Source organism: Aptenodytes patagonicus, chromosome 15, assembly GCF_965638725.1.
Source record: "Aptenodytes patagonicus chromosome 15, bAptPat1.pri.cur, whole genome shotgun sequence".
Classification (NCBI taxonomy): Eukaryota; Metazoa; Chordata; class Aves; order Sphenisciformes; family Spheniscidae; genus Aptenodytes; species Aptenodytes patagonicus.
Genome location: NC_134963.1, coordinates 15,607,356 through 15,624,436, shown reverse-complemented (window position 1 = coordinate 15,624,436; position 17,081 = coordinate 15,607,356). Strand labels below are relative to the sequence as shown.

The following is a 17,081-nucleotide window of genomic DNA, read 5'->3' as shown; positions in this document are numbered from 1 at the left end:
GCAAAGGCAAGGCCCTGCAGGCAAGTCCTGCCTTCGCTCCACTCTCCAAGGGGAGTCAGAAAGCCAACCAAGTGCATTTGGTCTTCACAGACTCAGTTTCAACCTACACCTTTCAGCATGCAGACAGGCATCTCCTCACACAGGTGGCTGGGAGAAGTTTCCCCCCAGGCACTTTGAGAAAGCAGCACTAGAGAAAACAGTTTCATTCTGTCAAAAGCCTGCCTTTTCCCAGTTGATAAAGGAATCCAAACCTTCTGTTAAAGGCATAGGGGAAAAAAACTTTTTATTTCTTCCTGAAGCTCTGTCCTTTCGGGTAACACTTCAGAATTAATGCTTTGATTATAGCCCTAGTTTCTAGTCCCAAAGTTGGAGAAGCAAATAAGGCTCACAGAAGGGCAACAGAAAACTGTTTAACAGTGTTCCTATAAATAATGTCTATACCAGTGCATAAATCTCCAGCATTAGAAAGAAAAACTACAAAGACTTAATTATGGCAATGCAGCAGTCTTCCTCCACAAATTCAACTTGAAGTGCATTACTTCCCCCCCATGCTGACTATATATTCTAGGAACTAAACCTTGTAGAGTACCAGAACAATCAAAAATACTTAAAGAGACTATTAGACTTGTATGCACAAGAGACCTCATCATAAGGACAGGCACCCTAGCTAGAGACCTCTATTTCAAGCTATTTTGTTTTCAGAAATCTCAGTTAAAGCATGACACATAGCTTTTCACTAGTTGATGAAAACCGACCTAACAAAAACCTTTCCACACTCTTAAAATAGTGTAAGAAAGACCACAAACACAAGAGCTGTTAGTAGAACTCTTATCCATGGGGATAGTGTACTCGCAGCATAGGAGAAGCACATACAGATAGTAAGTTACTTTGACAATGTTGTTTCCTTGAAAAGTAGGAAGCTAAGATTAAAGTGAAAAGCAGTTTCCAATTCTTTTTCCCAGTAAGGGCTAAATGAAGTAGGACCTGAGAGGGTAGATCCTGCACATCTGCTAGAGGTAGCACCAGTAAAGAGTAACTTTAGTTCTGAAATTAAACCAATACAAAAAACTCAGCTCGACATCCAACATTCCCTGAGTATGTTCAGCCTTGAGTTTACTAGGTGTCTGCAGAACTGCTCCAGCTCAAGAAACCAAGTACCTAAATCCTGCTTCTACCTCACAGGATCTAATAGGTATGCTGATCAGCCCAAGCCTTCTCAGTGACCTAATCCAGCCAGCAGAAAAGCACATTTAAATTGATTCTTCCTGTAACCAAGTTAAAATGCAATCACAGCTTCGTATTTTAAAGCTCTGCCAGAAGATAAAAAAAGACAGTACTATAAGAGCTAAACATTCACATGCTTGCCCATGAAGCAGAAGAGCTTTCTAGCTCCCCTCACGCTGGAGGCTTCCACTTATTCTCCCCAGAAGTACACACCAGCCACCACACTAGAGGAGATTCTGTGGAGAAGTCCTATCCAACCCTGTGGAAACTGTCACTCTGCAGAAAATGCAAGAGTGGTTGGACTAAAACCAAACGGAGGGGAGCACAGAACATACAGCTTGAGATCAATACACACCACAGGAAGGAAGAAGACAGAGTTAAAAGATAAAGTTCAATTATCAGAACAAGTCTTTCCTACACAGATATTCACTGTCTTCTAGGTCCATGTTCTGGAAGTTGAGGCCCATGGCAGCCTGCCTTGCCATCCAATCTCAGAAGTTCAAACATTTGAATGTTCCCTGTTACAGCTCCCACTAAAGAACACACCCCAGTCAGGGTGGTATTCTGTTCTGACTGCCCTTCCAAACGCCCAGCTCTTCCTAAGGAGCCACAGACTAACACCAAGCTTCTGATTTCAATCTAGCTTCAAGCTAATTCCATAGGTGACAGGATAATTTTCCATGCTAAGCTCAGGCTTCACAGCTAGTACTAGTTCTAATGCTTCACACAACATAACAGCTGAAAATCCTGAAGTTGACCACTACCATGCTATTCATACACTGGAGAATAATTCGATGAAGTGATGACACAAAAGTCAAAGCATCAGCTAGATCAACATCTCAGGTGAAAGCCTTCAACAGCATAGCCCACTTCATTTTCATTGTAGCTAGTTAGTCCATCAAAACGAACACTTAAAATGACAGTGAGATGTGCTGAGCAAGGCAAAAGACAACTTGCTTTGCTTTCTCTAAGGCTTGGCTTCTTTGATGTTCTGTCCACTTTCAACTAACACTGAGCTGCAAAGTTATATTTTTAAGTATTTGCAATTCAATATTTTTGGTTTCATTTCTCTAAAAAAGTTTTAATACTACTTAAGATGTGTTACTGAGGACACTATTTAAGCTATCATTCCATCACTGGCATGACTAGTAGCTAATACAACAGCCTGCTCCCAAGCCATCCTATCAACACTGCTTTACAGCTTTTCACTTTCATTCCTAGTTGAGAGGAAAAACAGACTAATTTCTCTAAAATTAAGTTCCACTAGAATCTTGTTCAAGGTATTAACTTTTTCAGGAGTGGTAATACTTCAATATAGCAGCTTGTACAAATTTAATTGCAATATCACTTAACAAAAGCCATCCTGCTTCAAGCCTTCTGAGACCCAACTCTCCCAAGGAAGGGCAAGAACCACCTATTTAGGCAGTTGTGTTCCGGGTTTGGGGTTGGTTTTTTTTTTCTCCTTATCAGAGTTTGGAAGGGTTCCACCAGCTACATCACAGCTATTACAATGTCATTAGTTGCTTCACTCATGTATATATACACACACACATATTTCAGAAAAACTTCAAAAGCTTACTTTGTTGCAACTATTTTCAGCATTAACACCCCTGAGGAGGAACAATGCCTCAGAAGTATTCAGTTGTCCCCCAGTAAGACCTACAGAGTGTACCTCCAGTAAACAGCTTAACTTGCAGTCACATTCGCCTGTCAAACCAACTGCCGCTTTCTAAACTTTAGATGAAGATTCTCAGTCAGAGGCGTTTCAGAAGATGAACCAAAGCTAGGTATCAGCAACTGTATTTTAAGTTAAGCCTTTAAAAACAGTGCTTTTTGATGGACATAACGACTCCAGAAATAGCTTATCCATTTCAGTTAACATTCCAGAAAGCCGCCTGCTGTGCTTTTCTTCCCCAGCTCACTTTGCACGGTGTGGAGCTGCAGTTCCAACACACTTCTAGGCACATATTGCTATTTACTGAAGGTGAACAGAGCACCTTGAGCTCATAGAGCAACACAATCCAGACACTTCATAACAGACTAAAGGTGGAAGATACCACTGGTTTCAACAAAATAATGCCACACTTCTTCACTGCTACTACAGGCTGCTCTTCCCTCTAGTTCTGATCAGCAAAGACTGACTTGAGGCCTTCCTTATGGGATAAAACATTACCCCCCAGAATCACTACAGCCAGTTGGCCTTCACCTCCTTTACACCACTACTTAAACAGATGAGGGGAAGAACAGGTCTGGGCTACTCATGCTCTAGCTTACAATTAGATTTCTATGATATCAAGCACGTTCTGTCAGTCCTCCTCAACTGTTCACCCCAAAGCACGGGGACAAAGTCTTGGCTGTTTCTGTTACCATCTACATTCCGAACAAGGACAGTTGACACCAAACAATGCTGTAGTTTGTGACCTTTGCCCATCCCACAAGCAGCAGGCACAAGAAGCTGACATGCATGCAAGTCAATACGCTAGCCTGGATACAGCGATCCTGCACCGTTCAGGATTAATGCATCCAAGGTAGAAGTTGTAATGCATTAGGAGTTGAGGTCTTCAGTTCTTTACTGGACACAGCAAGCCTCAGTAAAAAGTCAGTATTTCAAATTCCTGAATTAGCACTAACTTCACTTTTAGGTCTTTCATGCAAGCCATGTAATCACCCTGAAATTTTGACGCACCACAAGAAATAGTTATCTTTTAACAATCCAGTTAATTCACAAGAATTACAGCATGAATTGAGTGCTAGGCATATTCCTAAAGTTTTCCTGACAGCACTGGGAAGTTACAGCACCAATATCTAGAAGAGGGGTGGAATTGCAAATCATGAAGCTCATTTCTCAGGGAGTTAAAACCCATATGGGATCCAACAGGCAGATCTTTACACCACCAGCTACTCAAGCTAGAGACAAACACAGAACAGTTGCACATTATGGCTTAGACAATTTAGTACTTAGAAGCTTATTTTGAAAGAAACGTAACTTGCATTACTTTGATTCAGCCAATGAAAGCAACTATGAAACAAGTGCATATGTGAGTATCTGGACTTTTCATTCTAGTTTACAACATTTGATAAGCACTAATGCACTATTTGGAGTCACGTGCTCTGGAAGACACCACCGATATCAAGAAGAGTCCTGTCTCATTATATCCAGTTACACATCCCAGCAGGAAGCTACCAGAGCAGGAACAGCCATCACATCCCTTTGATCTCTGCAAGTGAAAGAAATCTCAGACTTTGTGCTAGATGCTAACCCAGTTCCTCCGATTCACTCCACGGAGACAATTCCTTCTTCCCTGCTACAGCAAACTTGTCAGGCTTCTGCCCATTACTCCAGCAGCCTAACAGTAGCCTTCTCCTTAAGTTACTCCTTTTTTAGGGGTTAATTGCCAGCAAAGCACAGCATAGCCAACGTTCCTCCTACTCTTGAAAGGCTGACAACTACTTCTCTCCACCATCCTGGGTTGCATGTAGGTGGAACGAGATCTGAGATAAAATATTATATCCTCTATCTTCAGAAGCTTGGGCATGCTTCATTTCCATCTCCTCCAGCTGCAGATGGCCACTTTTATGGAGAAAAAAAGAGAGCTTATCAAGCTGACCTATTCCACCTACTTGGTATCATTTATGGGTTGCACAGCATATTACTTAAGCAGGCTAACATTGATATTTTAATAATTTCTAGTGCAGACAGCTAATGTAATGGATATTAACAGTATCCTAGATAGATACCTATAACACTGCCAGCAAGAGAACTAAGCTTGATTCTCAATGTATCACTCCTATAATTTGAAGCAGGACAAGAGCACCTTTTAGTGCAATTGCTCAAAAAACCCACTGCTGCTCAACACTACTGTTTCTGCACATTTGCCCCTCCCCAAACTCCAAAGCAGGCACACAGAAACACTTGTCACTGAAGCATTTTAGAATCCCATGCCCCACCTTTACTTATCTGCAGAAAGTTTCAACACTTACAGTTCACAGTATTTCCTGTACTACGAAAGAAAGCACTTTATCTTCCAAAACCACTGTGATCAGTAACTGCTGAAGCAATGCAAATATCAGATGGCAGCCTCCTCCCCTCAAGTTATCCACAAGCACTCCTTCATAAAAACTCCTTCACCTCCACCAAAAAAGTTGATTTTCAAATACTACAGCACATGCTTTAATAACAGACGAAAGGCACCTCAGCTCTTTACCTAAGGCTTAGAGCATGACACGTATTACAAGAAGCCTGCCATAGTTCCTTCAGTCACACTACCATCCCTTCCCAATGGGCTCACCTAGGCATTTAAATATGCCTTTATATTCACCATAAAGCCAAGCTGTACCTCTACACTCAGCACTACCTGACATGATTCACTAGACAAGCTCTTCTAAAAGAAAGCCTTATTGCACATGGTTACATGGGCTCATCACACAAAAAAAACAAACAGGTGAAGCACACAGGAGAAGAGTGCCTGTCAGACTTCAAGTCTGCAAGAGTTACAAGCTCATATACCCAGCCTTCCCCCCAGTGAGGGAAGTGTGCATGAAAGGGAAAGAGATCAGTTTCCTGTACAGAGAGATGTGAAGGAACACGAGGTCTCATCGGTTGACATTCCCTAAAAGAATGAACAGAGAAGGAAACAACTGCAATGCAAAAACTTAAACTTCATGTTGGGGTGAATGGGGCACAAAACACTACTTACCAGAGAAGGGCAACACCTGCTCAGATCCCATCAAAAGAATAGGACTGTTGAGAGGAACATGGGAAAGAGGCACAATTAAAGCCCCAAAACTATGTAAGTAAAAAGCCTTAACAAGTCCCACTTATAAAGGGAATGGGAATTTTGCCCCAAGCACAAGGACAGCCGAACACAACCGATACCACGGCCAAGCCAGCGGGAGAAGCCGAGCACGGGACCACCGCTGCCAGCGGGACGAGGCGATCCCTCCGCTCGGCTGTACGGGCAACAGGGAGACAGCCAGCCCCGCGGGACGGGCAGGGAGGCGGCTGGCGCCAGGTGAGGCCCACAGGCCACGGACGCCGGCAGCGGCCAGGCGGGGAGCCCACCTTCCCCCGTCCGCGCCGCCCAAGCCCCACAGCGAAGGGACGCGCCGTCACCCCGCGGCAGGCCCGTGGACGCGCCGCCGCCCGGGACGACATCCCTGCCCGCCCGGGAAGGAGGCCGCCGCCGCCACCCCCGGCCGCGGTGCCGGGCGAGCGCCTCAGCCCGCCGCCTCCTCCCGCGGCGGCCCCGGCCGAGCAAAGCGGAGCAGAGGGAGCCGGCGCCGCGTCCCCGCCGCTGCCCCTCACCCCGCGAGCCGAGGGGGCGTGCCGGGCCGCGGCCCCGCAGCTGACAGCCCCGGCCGCCCTCCTCCAGGCCCCGCTCCGGCAGGCCGGCCGACCCCCCCGTAAGACGCCGGGCGAGCCCGGACGCCCCCGCCGGCTCCTTACCGCAGGGCAGGGCATGGCGCGGAGCCCCCACACCCCCTCCCGGGGCGCGGCCTCCTGCCTGGGCCGGGGTCGCCGGGCTCCTGGTTGCCTCCGCCGCCTCTCACAGCCACAACAACATGGCGGCCGCACGGGACGCGGGCACGGCGGGGCCAGGCGCGCTCCCGCCACCGCCTCCTCCTCCTCCCCTCCCTCCTCCGCGGGGCGGGGCCGGGCGCGCGCCGTTCCCGCCCTCCGCGGCCCAGCCCCCCCCGCCCGCCCCGCTTCTGAGGGGGAAGTCGCGGCGGGCACCACCGTTCTCTTCAGGGCTCCCCGACCCCTCGGGAGGCGGCCGGCCAGAGCCACGGCCATCCCCAGAGCCCGGCAGCTGCTCTCCCTCAGCAGGTGAAGCTGGTTCGCCCCTTCCTCCTTTTATAACCCTGTGAGGGTGCTTAACGGCCCGCAGCTGGCTGAGGCCGGCCTCGGCCTGCCCCTCGGCAGCCCGGAGCCGCACTGAGGCAGGAGGTGCGATGCGGTGGCAGAGACAGTGTCCCAGGAGAAGGTTTTGCAGCCACCTCGGGGCAGGTAATAGAATCATAGAACAGTTTGGGTTGGAAGGGACCTCTAAAGGTCATCTAGTCCAACCCCCTGCCGTGGGCAGGGACATCTTCAACTAGATCAGGTTGCTCAGAGCCCCGTCCAACCTGACCTGGAATGTTTCCAGGGATGGGGCATCCACCACCTCTCTGGGCAACCTGGGCCAGTGCTTCACCACCCTCAGCATAAAAAATTTCTTCCTTATATCTAGTCTAAATCTACCCTCTATCCACCCTAATAGGTGGAGGCGGGCTGGAGCTGGGTGCTGAGGGGAGCTGCGGGAGCTGAGGAGCTCTGCGAGCCGAGGTCTGCCCACACCCCGCAGCATCCGCTGGCAGCAGGGCCTGCAGTCCTGGGATCCTCCTTTGGAGTCCTCCAAAGCCCGTGCGTCCCTTGGAGAAACACCCTGCCTGACTATAAAAGCCACTGTTGCACACAAGACCTGGCCGATGCTTTCCTCCTTTGCTTTTGTGACATTCAGCTCAGCTGTAAGAACATGTGTGGCCCCATGCCATCAGTAGACACACTGTCCAAGCCACCCTGAGCAGCCCGCAGCTCCTAGAGCATGAAGTAATGGAGAGCAGGAAGCCAACTGCAAGGCAAGAGAGCCAAAAAATACATGGAAATTGAGAGACAAGTGATAAAACAAAAGGGATACGAGCGTTAAGCAACAGAAAGGCACAAGAAAGCTTGAGAGGCAAATGGCAGCAGTGTCAGAGGTAGCAGTGTACAGTTGGCAGGAAGCGTTGCCGCTTCCAAAATGAAGCTTTAACTAAGCCTTATGCAGCGGGGTTCCTTTTCAGCAGCAAGATTTATATCTGGGTTTTGTTGCAAGAGTGATGGGTCATTAATGCTTTATTTTTATACATATCTTTAATTTACAATACCGTATGTAGGTCAGGTTGTACTTTTCAGAGATATTTCCACCTGCTCCTCATGTTTGCCTTGATCTGAAATGAAATGCTTGCTTGCAAGTAACTATAAAATGCACTCCTAAATTATCCACAGGACTCTCCCTCTGAGTCCAAGGCTAGTCATTGTAACAGATGGACTTCAGTCTGTCATTAAGTTATGTTTAAGCTAGAAGTAGCGTTAATGTTCAGAGGGAACAATACAAAATACAGGATCCCATGTCTTTAAACTCAGATATAAGCCACGCAGTGAGTTGTTTTCTAGTTTTGCTCCCTTGGTCAGGGACAGTAAACATTTGAAAGGAAGTTAATCAGCCCCTCTAAAGGGATTTTTTCCAACAACAAGCCATCATCTGAAGGCAAATGTGATCTGAATGTCAATATGTACCTTCAGAGGAACTTTGGAAGAAATACAGGTAACTGAAGGGAAAAACACAATTCCTAGCCTGTTTATATCCAAAAGCAATGAAAAAATATTCAGCCAGTATAGCTGTATCTGAAAAGGATGTGTATCGACAGCATTAGGAAGCAGAATATGAATTTTGAAAACTCCCTGTTAAATGGTTGCCTTTTGCAGTATGCCTGGACGGAGATCAAATGTGACCTACTTCAGGAAGCTGAATCCTGGAGACCCGGGGCTTTTGTACAGCAGAACCTGCTGGTTGCTCCTTCTGTTTTTTAAAGAGGGGGAACTAGCTGGAGTGCCATCACTGTGACAGGAAAAGCTGTGCACTGCCAGCTGCTTATTTCAGTGACACAAATTGTCTTCTTTGGCGTTATCTTTACCGATACAGTTAAACACATTGCATGGAGACTTTCCACATCTTGTGTTCTGAGTCTCTCCATTTCTTGTGTTCCAGTCTATTTTTTAATAAATGTTAGGTATGGCCCCATGTTAAATGACTTTTGCCTCTATTTTCTGTGATGATCGGGGCAAAGGATGATAGCTAATGAGAATTATTTTATGGAAATGGAAATTACTGTACCCAAAGAGAGAGCAAGGCCTGTGAGAACCTGACACACAGCTCAGGGAATGAGGTGTTCCCAAGCCCACAGTTCTGACGGATCTGGAACGTATCCTCACTCATCCAGTACAAAGTTTTTAATTTGTCAGGTTGAGGGCGGTAATGAATTACCGAGAAACTACCGAAGCACTATCTGTTTTCACGCAGGAAGAAGAAAAGCAATCTTGTGTGTCTAAATGACACCTGTTAGTCTGACCTCAAGAACATTAAAAGCTTAGAAAAAAAGGTAGAGGAAAAAGTAGTTGGGGACAGACAAGTAAGTGGAAAATAAAGTAAAACGCGACGTAGCTTTACGAAAGATAGATTGCATGTAACTAAGATTATACCTTTGAAAACTGTTTTCTAGACAATGGATATACAGTAGATTTAATCTAACTGGATTTAATAGGATATTAAATACAATGCCACGTGGCAAATGTATAGTTTATCTAGGGAGCTCTTTGGTAGGTAAGAAGCTAGCTACAGACAGATGACAATAGTTTGGGTGGAAAGGTAGACTGTGAGGGTGGAGCTGAGCTCCTTAAGAACTGACTTGGAGACTATCAGTAGGTTCAAAAATTTATTCAATAAATTAATGGAGAATAGGTCCCTAAAAAATAGCTACATGGATGCGTGGGGAGTGCAAAGGGAAGAGATAGCAGAAAGTGGCTGGGCTCCAGCGCTCTCCCTAAACAGCGCTGCTGACTGCCGCTCTGAGACGGAGTGCTGGACCACAGGGACCACAGGCTGACCCAGCGAGGCGTGTCTTACGTTCTTTTGATCTTGCACAATATTTTTCAGACAGGCCTTGGAACAAAAGGTAGGAGTGAGGTGATGGCATTTGCTGATGGCACAAAGTTAGGAGGCACCGGCAGTGCAGAGGGAATATTGGTACTGCTGGAAGAGTTGGCTATCATTGAGTGCTGGCACATTGGAAATGGGATGAAATTTAATAGTGGAAAGTACAAGGTCATGCACTTGGGAATCACTAACAAGAACCTCTGCTGCAAGCTGGGAGCTCATCAGTTGGAAATGACAGAAGAGGAGAAAAATCTGGGTGTATTTGTTGATCTCAAGATGACTGAGAACTCCCAATATGAAGCAGCTCTGACGAAAAGCATGCATCAACTGAGATATTTCCAGGAGAAGGGGAAAATGTTAATACCATGATACAAAGCTCTGCTGCAACCTTCTCTGGAATTATGCAGGCAGCTCTGGTCACTTTTAATCAAGGGAGACAAACTTAAAATGTGACTGGAGAATAATTACAGGGTAATCCTGATTTTTTCTTATGTAAGGATCTTGAAATAATTTGTTCAGCCAAAAAACTGAATGCTGAGAAGGGATACAGTTGTTCTCTATGAAACTTCAGGGAGTAAACCCAGAAGTAAACACATCTCCCTTAAGAGCAAGGGTGATGTTAGTGTAAGAGCAAACAAGTATCCGATGGCTCTGAAAAGTCTGGGCTGAAACATGAGAACACCAGAGCTTCCAACAGCTCAAGTCCTGAGGCTCTGGGTCATCCTTCCCAGAGCTGCCTTACCCTGATGCAGTTGCCACCAACGGCCGAGAACTGACCCTAAAGACCCAACAAGGCCTGTCCAAACCTCTCTTACTGTTTGAGGCACAGCCGCCGAGTTACTAGTTGGCTTCTTACGAAAAGAAAAGGGATACCTGATGTGGAAAGAGATTCTTTGGGCTGCAGTCGCAACCCAGATGTCATTTTAGTTATTGGCTGTATTCAGGAAGGGCACGTTTAAAATCTGCCTGTGGTCGTGGCGGAGGCTGGCAGCATCCTGTTCTGGCTCATCCCACCCTGGTCCCTCAGATCATCATTCCACAGAGGCCGGCTCTTGTGCCCATCCCGTAGGTGAGATGCAATCCTTGAGCGATCTGCACCTGGCACAGCGAGAAACGGCAAAACCAAACGTGTCAGGTACTTTCCTGCCCCCGTTACCATCCAGTAACCTTTAATGCACTTCATTCCTGTGACCCAAACAGCCAAACCCAGCCTCTGTGGGCTGCTTCTCTTACGATGAAAAACTGATGGCAAGGTCAGATATGTCTTAAAACAAACACCACACCAAGTCCTGATTCTGTAAGAACAGTCAGATCATGAAACGCAGGGTAGTTTCCTTTCTCAGGACTCCAAACTGGCTTCTTTGGCCAGTTTTCTACCCAAAAGCAGCTCCCTCCGTCCTTCCTGTCCCAGTTTGTTTCTGTTTTCATCTTTCACCTTACCTTGACATTTTACTAGTTTTGCTCTCTGGTTCCTTTTTTTTAACAAATGCCTGAACAGAATGCTGCGCTCTGACCACCGTATTTATACTGCGTTCCTCTTTGTGCAGGCGCTTCCATTCTTTCTGCTCCCATCAAACAAGCAGTTATTTCATTGTTCCCTTAATCCAAATGGCAGGCGGGGAGGACAATCAGGGCCAGCACAGCGTGAGGCCACCCCTGATTAAAATACGCCAGGTGAGAGGCACCCACTCTGTCAGTCATCCTGATGGGGCCCAAAAAATGGATGCTCTGACTCATTCCCTTGAAAAGTAGATGAATAATTTGGAAATAATGAGGTTTTTATTACGTACCTATCATTTTTGTCAGAACATTTCCCAACAGTCTCATTTTAGGGTTTTTAGTCTTGTAATAACCCTGTTTTAAAACAAGATGTACTACTAGTGACACTTTGCTGAAGGGAAGCTAGCACCATGAAGCTGTCTTGGCTAGGGCTGCACATCAAGATGATTATTCTAGGACTAATCAAATACGAAGTTTTGGGGGACTCTGAAAACTTCAAGTTCAGTGGAACAGCTACAGCATTTTTGAGCAAATGCTGAAAACGGCTTCGGGGGCGGCGTTTCCAGGTAGGAGCACAGCAGTCTGGCTCTGCAAGGGCGTGTGAGCTGGCTGGGACGCGTGACCCCAGCTCCGTCCAGCAGATCAGCCGAAGACGTACTGTGCCCGTCTGTGAAAGGCAGGACAGCGCTTCATTACAGAACGTATCTTGACTATGCTAGTTCTGCTGGGGTTCGTGAGCACGGAGCGTTGCTCTGCGGATGATGGGTGACACCTTGTCTGCGCGAGGTGTTTCTGTACTGTTCTGAGTTGTGGTGAATGGAGTTAAATCCAGTTGGCGGCCGGTCATGAGCGGTGTTCCCCAGGGCTCAGTTTTGGGGCCGGTCTTGTTCAATATCTTTATCGATGACCTAGATGAGGGGATCGAGTGCACCGTCAGTAAGTTTGCAGATGACACCAAGTTGGGCAGGAGTGTTGATCTGCTCGAGGGCAGGAAGGCTCTGCAGAGGGACCTGGACAGGCTGGATCCATGGGCCCAGGCCAACTGTATGAGATTCAACAAGGCCAAGTGCCGGGTCCTGCACTTTGGCCACAACAACCCCATGCAGCGCTACAGGCTTGGGGAAGAGTGGCTGGAAAGCTGCCTGTCGGAAAAGGACCTGGGGGTGCTGGTCGACAGCCGGCTGACCATGAGCCGGCTGTGTGCCCAGGCGGCCAAGAAGGCCAATGGCATCCTGGCCTGTATCAGAAATGGTGTGGCCAGCAGGAGGAGGGAAGTGATCGTCCCCCTGTACTTGGCACTGGTGAGGCCGCACCTCGAATACTGTGTTCAGTTTTGGGCCCCTCACTACAAGAAGGACGTCGAGGTGCTGGAGCGTGTCCAGAGAAGGGCAACGAGGCTGGTGAGGGGTCTGGAGAACAAGTCTGATGAGGAGCGGCTGAGGGAACTGGGGTTGTTCAGCCTGGAGAAAAGGAGGCTGAGGGGAGACCTCATCGCTCTCTACAACCACCTGAAAGGAGGTTGTAGCGAGGTGGGGTCGGTCTCTTCTCCCAGGTAACAAGCAATAGGACAAGAGGAAACGGCCTCAAGTTGCACCAGGGGAGGTTTAGATTGGACGTGAGGAAAAATGTCTTTACTGAAAGAGTGGTGAAACATTGGAACAGGCTGCCCAGGGAAGTGGTGGAGTCCCCATCCCTGGAGGTATTTAAAAGACGAGTAGATGTGGCACTTAGGGACATGGTTTAGTGGGCATGGTGGTGTTGGGTTGACGGTTGGACTCGATGATCTTAGAGGTCTTTTCCAACCTCAATGATTGTGTGATTCTATGTACGGGGAAGTAAAAGCCGAAGACATCAGTATCGAAGATATGCCAGCAGTTCAGTGGAGGCAGAGTGTTTGGAAGTCTTGTTTTACATCCGCTTATATTATTTTCTTATACTTAAAAGACTAATAATCCATATCGTTTGACTAGTGAGCTAAAAATAAGTAAAATGTTCAAAGTATTTTATACTGAACACATCTTTTCTTTGGAAAAGTTAACTGACACAACTTTAAGCTGTTGTGTACTGTGTTGCTACAATGCTGCCTGAAAAATGCTTTTAATAATAAAGCATATATATTTATTATTTTCTTTATTATTAATAACAATAAGGCATATAATTATTTTTCTTAATAGGCACGCTTAAGAGCCTTCCTCCTGAAGTGAGACATTTATTATCCTACTGTGTGATAGAGAGACACAAGGCAGCGAGAGGCTAAGCAGCTGTCTGCTCAGAGGAGCTGCTTCAGAAAATGATACGATTTTAACTGATTATCTGAAGTGACAACTCTTTACACTGTAGAAATATGCTGGTAACCCGCTCAGGACTGTGCCCGCTGTGGTGCGCAGGTGTCGGAGGAGGGAGTTCCCACCCACAGGAACTTGCACCATTAAAGGCCTCAGAAGTCGAGCAACTCCTTCGTCCCACTGGCCAGGCGAACGCTGCACCGGCAGCCTCCCAGAGGAAGAGGGAACCGGTGTTCTGCCCCCGCGCAGACGCAGTGCCGTGCAAAGAATGAACTGAGAAGTGTCTTGGGCCATCCCGGGTGTCTTTGGATAAAAAATATCCACCGATGAGACTTTACGCTAAGAATATACTCAGAGGGGGTTAACTGGAGAACGGTGGAAAATGGAAAAGGTATTTGATAAATTCTTGCGGGATCCATCAGGTCAATAGTTTAATGAGAATACCTCTGTCTCCGTGACTATGAAGAACACGCTGCGGAAGGCTTACAACTTCCATTAGTCCTTGATAAGCTAATGTATATAACATTAAGATAAAATGTAAAAACGGAAAAAGTAGAGCTGGGTTGAAAAATTGCAAAGCCCAGGGTTATATTGATTCATCAGTGTTACTGTAATTGCATTTCAGCTGCTTAGAAAACATAATGGCCAATTTCCACAACTTCGCAATTTAATACCATGGTTGTGTCTTTCTTTTAGATTTACGCTGCCATTTTCCTCTGGTCATTTCATAACTCTTTCATTCTATTTCTATTTTTTAAATGTGTTTGGAAGCGAGGGTCCTTCAGGGTTCCCTGCGCCCTCAGACCTGCGTGTAACCAGCGCACGGGCAGGCTGCTGCCTTTAAACCCTCTGTGATGTCCTTTTGGAAAAAAAGAGGGGACGGCAGGTGTGCCTCGCCCGGTTTGCGTGCGGGCAAGAAGGTCACTTGGCCCAGTAGCCGCTGAGACTACTGCACGAGTAGGGGAAAAACCGCTATCTTCCGTGCGGAGAAGCGGAGCAGATATTCTAACCGGCCCCCAGGCTGTCATTTGGGGCTTTCAGGCGGAATTTGAGAAGATGCAGGAACTTTGGAAACCTTGGCGCTGTTTGGGAAGCAGAATGCCATACCGCAGCGTTCGTGACAGGCCGACGAAGAAAACAGACTGACCCCCAATAGCTCGTTCCTGGGGTCGCTCCAGCGTTTCAACCCTCCCCTTGGTGCCTTCTGCGCTGCTTGAAATCAAAAGGCCGCGTTTGTGTCTTATCACCAGCCAAGTCAGGAGCGTCCTTACCGCACAAACAGCGTCAAGGAGATTATTGGTGTGCATCTGTGAAAACACTGACAGCGCTACCGGAACCAGGGCACTCTTCCCAGCCTTTGACTCGTGACATCTGATAATCTGCCTGGCTACGTCCAGCACTGAACAACTCCCTCCCGTCCATGAATCACACCGAAGAAGGATCCTTTTAATAAGAGCTCCTTTTCCAGAAGCTTTTGTTCTCCGCTTCGGATCTGATCCGAAGCCCGCTTGCCCGGTAACTTCAGATGGCCCTGGATCAAACCTTGAAAGCGGGATTTTGCAGCAGAGCTCAGCTGTTTTTAATGCTTTGCCTTACCTGTGCAAGGGGGGCCAGCAGTCCCCCTGCGCGGCTGGGGTCGGCAAGCTGTGATTTGCGTTAGGATTTCAGATCCGAGTTCTGCTGTCGTGAGGTGTTAAAGGTCTCTGGCATGTTGTACGCAGGTGAACGGATGCACTCTTTGGTTGACTTGTTTAATTTCTATTCCTTTGCCAGATTAAATTTAGTTTGTATGCATATACATATAATTACATTACTCGCTTATACATACATAGTTAATATCACCAATGTTTTGGGCAGAGGCTCCGATAGTTCACAGTGCTTTAGGAAATCAAATATGTAATGCACAAGTGGTAAGGTAACAAAAAAAAACCCAACCCCAAAAGAGGAATAGTGCTTCAAAACAGCTTGATGACAGACTTGAAGCCCACTGAGTCACTTGGCGTCTCGCCACCGCTGCTCTGGAGGAAGGTTGGCAAAGGAGGGGAAATAAACAGACCCCTTTGCAAAGGAATCGTGTTTCAACGGCCAAATGTTATCCTGCGCTAAACAATCGGAGCAAACCTCGGGTCTGACATCATTGCTAGAGTTTTCTTCTGGTAGGCTCTTTTGCACAGCGTGTTGGCGCTGGGGCTCCGCTCCGAGGGCCCGACTTGCGTAGGAGACGTTTGGGAAATAGAGATCATAAGTAATTCATTTTAAAATGAGCAATTCCAAAGGTACGGCAAAAAGAATGGTGAAAATGGCAGGTTCCGGACAACCCGTCGTGACATTTACTGGGCAAATCAATAGTGCCCTACCGCATGTGAAAGCGACACAGCCCACCCGCGCTGCCCTCCTGCGAGGGGGAGCCTGTCGGCCTGCGAGTGAGGACGCGTTGCCCGGGAGGGCGCTGGGGAGGAGCGGCGAGCGGCCGGCTTCTTCCGCGGGGCTGCGGGAAAAACCCTTCGGGTGCGTGGCCCGCTCCCCTCTCCCCTCCTGCGGGGTCACGGGCACCCCAACGCGGTTACACACGGCTGGGAGGCGGGAAGTCGAAATGCCGACCAGCCGGAGTCGGCGAGGCCTTGGACGGGGGGATGGGGAGCTGGAACCTCGTTACAGTCCCATTCCTAATGAGCCACATGACAGAGGGCATGGCGTGGTTTCTATTTTAGGCTACTTTACCATCTAAACCTGGCCTCCGGCCTAGGATTAGGAGGAGTTCCCTGTGCTCAAGGAAGAGAACGGAGGCCCTTCAGAGCACCTAAATTAGCGACAGTTGGATGCGCCCGTCCCCCCCGCATCCCTCTGTCCTCCCACAGCCCCAGTGCCCGATTCCCGGGGTTTCAGCGAGGCGTCAGCGTGACTAACGTCACCTCTTCTGAGCGCCGATCGCGCCTGTATCGATTGACAAGAACTACGCTTGTCCTGCAGCGTCGGACCGTAACACGCAGTCATCTCCCTAACGAGCAATGGGAAACCAAAGCTGAGGGAACCGGTGAGGGGGTTGTGTGTCTGCCTTCCCGGGCTTCCCGGGCCTGCCTCCCTTCCCGGGCCTGCCGTCCCCTCCCCGGGCCGCCCTCCCTCCCGGCCGCGGCACCGGACGGGTCGGTACAATTAAGTGAATAAGGTCTCCCTTACGAAGAAGGTGACTTATTTAACCAGCTGGTTGTTTGAAAGGAAAAACAACCGCCTTGCAGACGGAGGCTTTCTTCCCCTCACAGGACAACCTCGTGGCCTGCAAACGCTAACTGCAGAACCGCCGCTGGAAGCCGGCGCGGGGTTTGGCGTTCGAAACCGC

At 48.0% G+C, this 17,081-nt stretch overlaps 1 protein-coding gene across 8 annotated transcripts in view; it reads right to left on the bottom strand.

The window, feature by feature from the left end:
• Nucleotides 1-6,775, bottom strand: part of MTMR3 (myotubularin related protein 3) — an 87,103-nt gene extending 80,328 nt beyond the window's left edge. For 7 of the 8 annotated variants that reach the window (XM_076353330.1, XM_076353334.1, XM_076353339.1 and 4 more), the window contains exons 1-2: nt 6,671-6,775; nt 5,922-5,965 (exon numbers count right to left, since the gene is read on the bottom strand). The gene's annotated coding sequence lies outside the window, so the exon portion shown is untranslated. The remainder of the gene's footprint in view (nt 1-5,921; nt 5,966-6,670) is intronic. The other variant, XM_076353331.1, reaches the window with a different exon arrangement.
• Between the last annotated feature and the right edge of the window lie 10,306 nt (nt 6,776-17,081).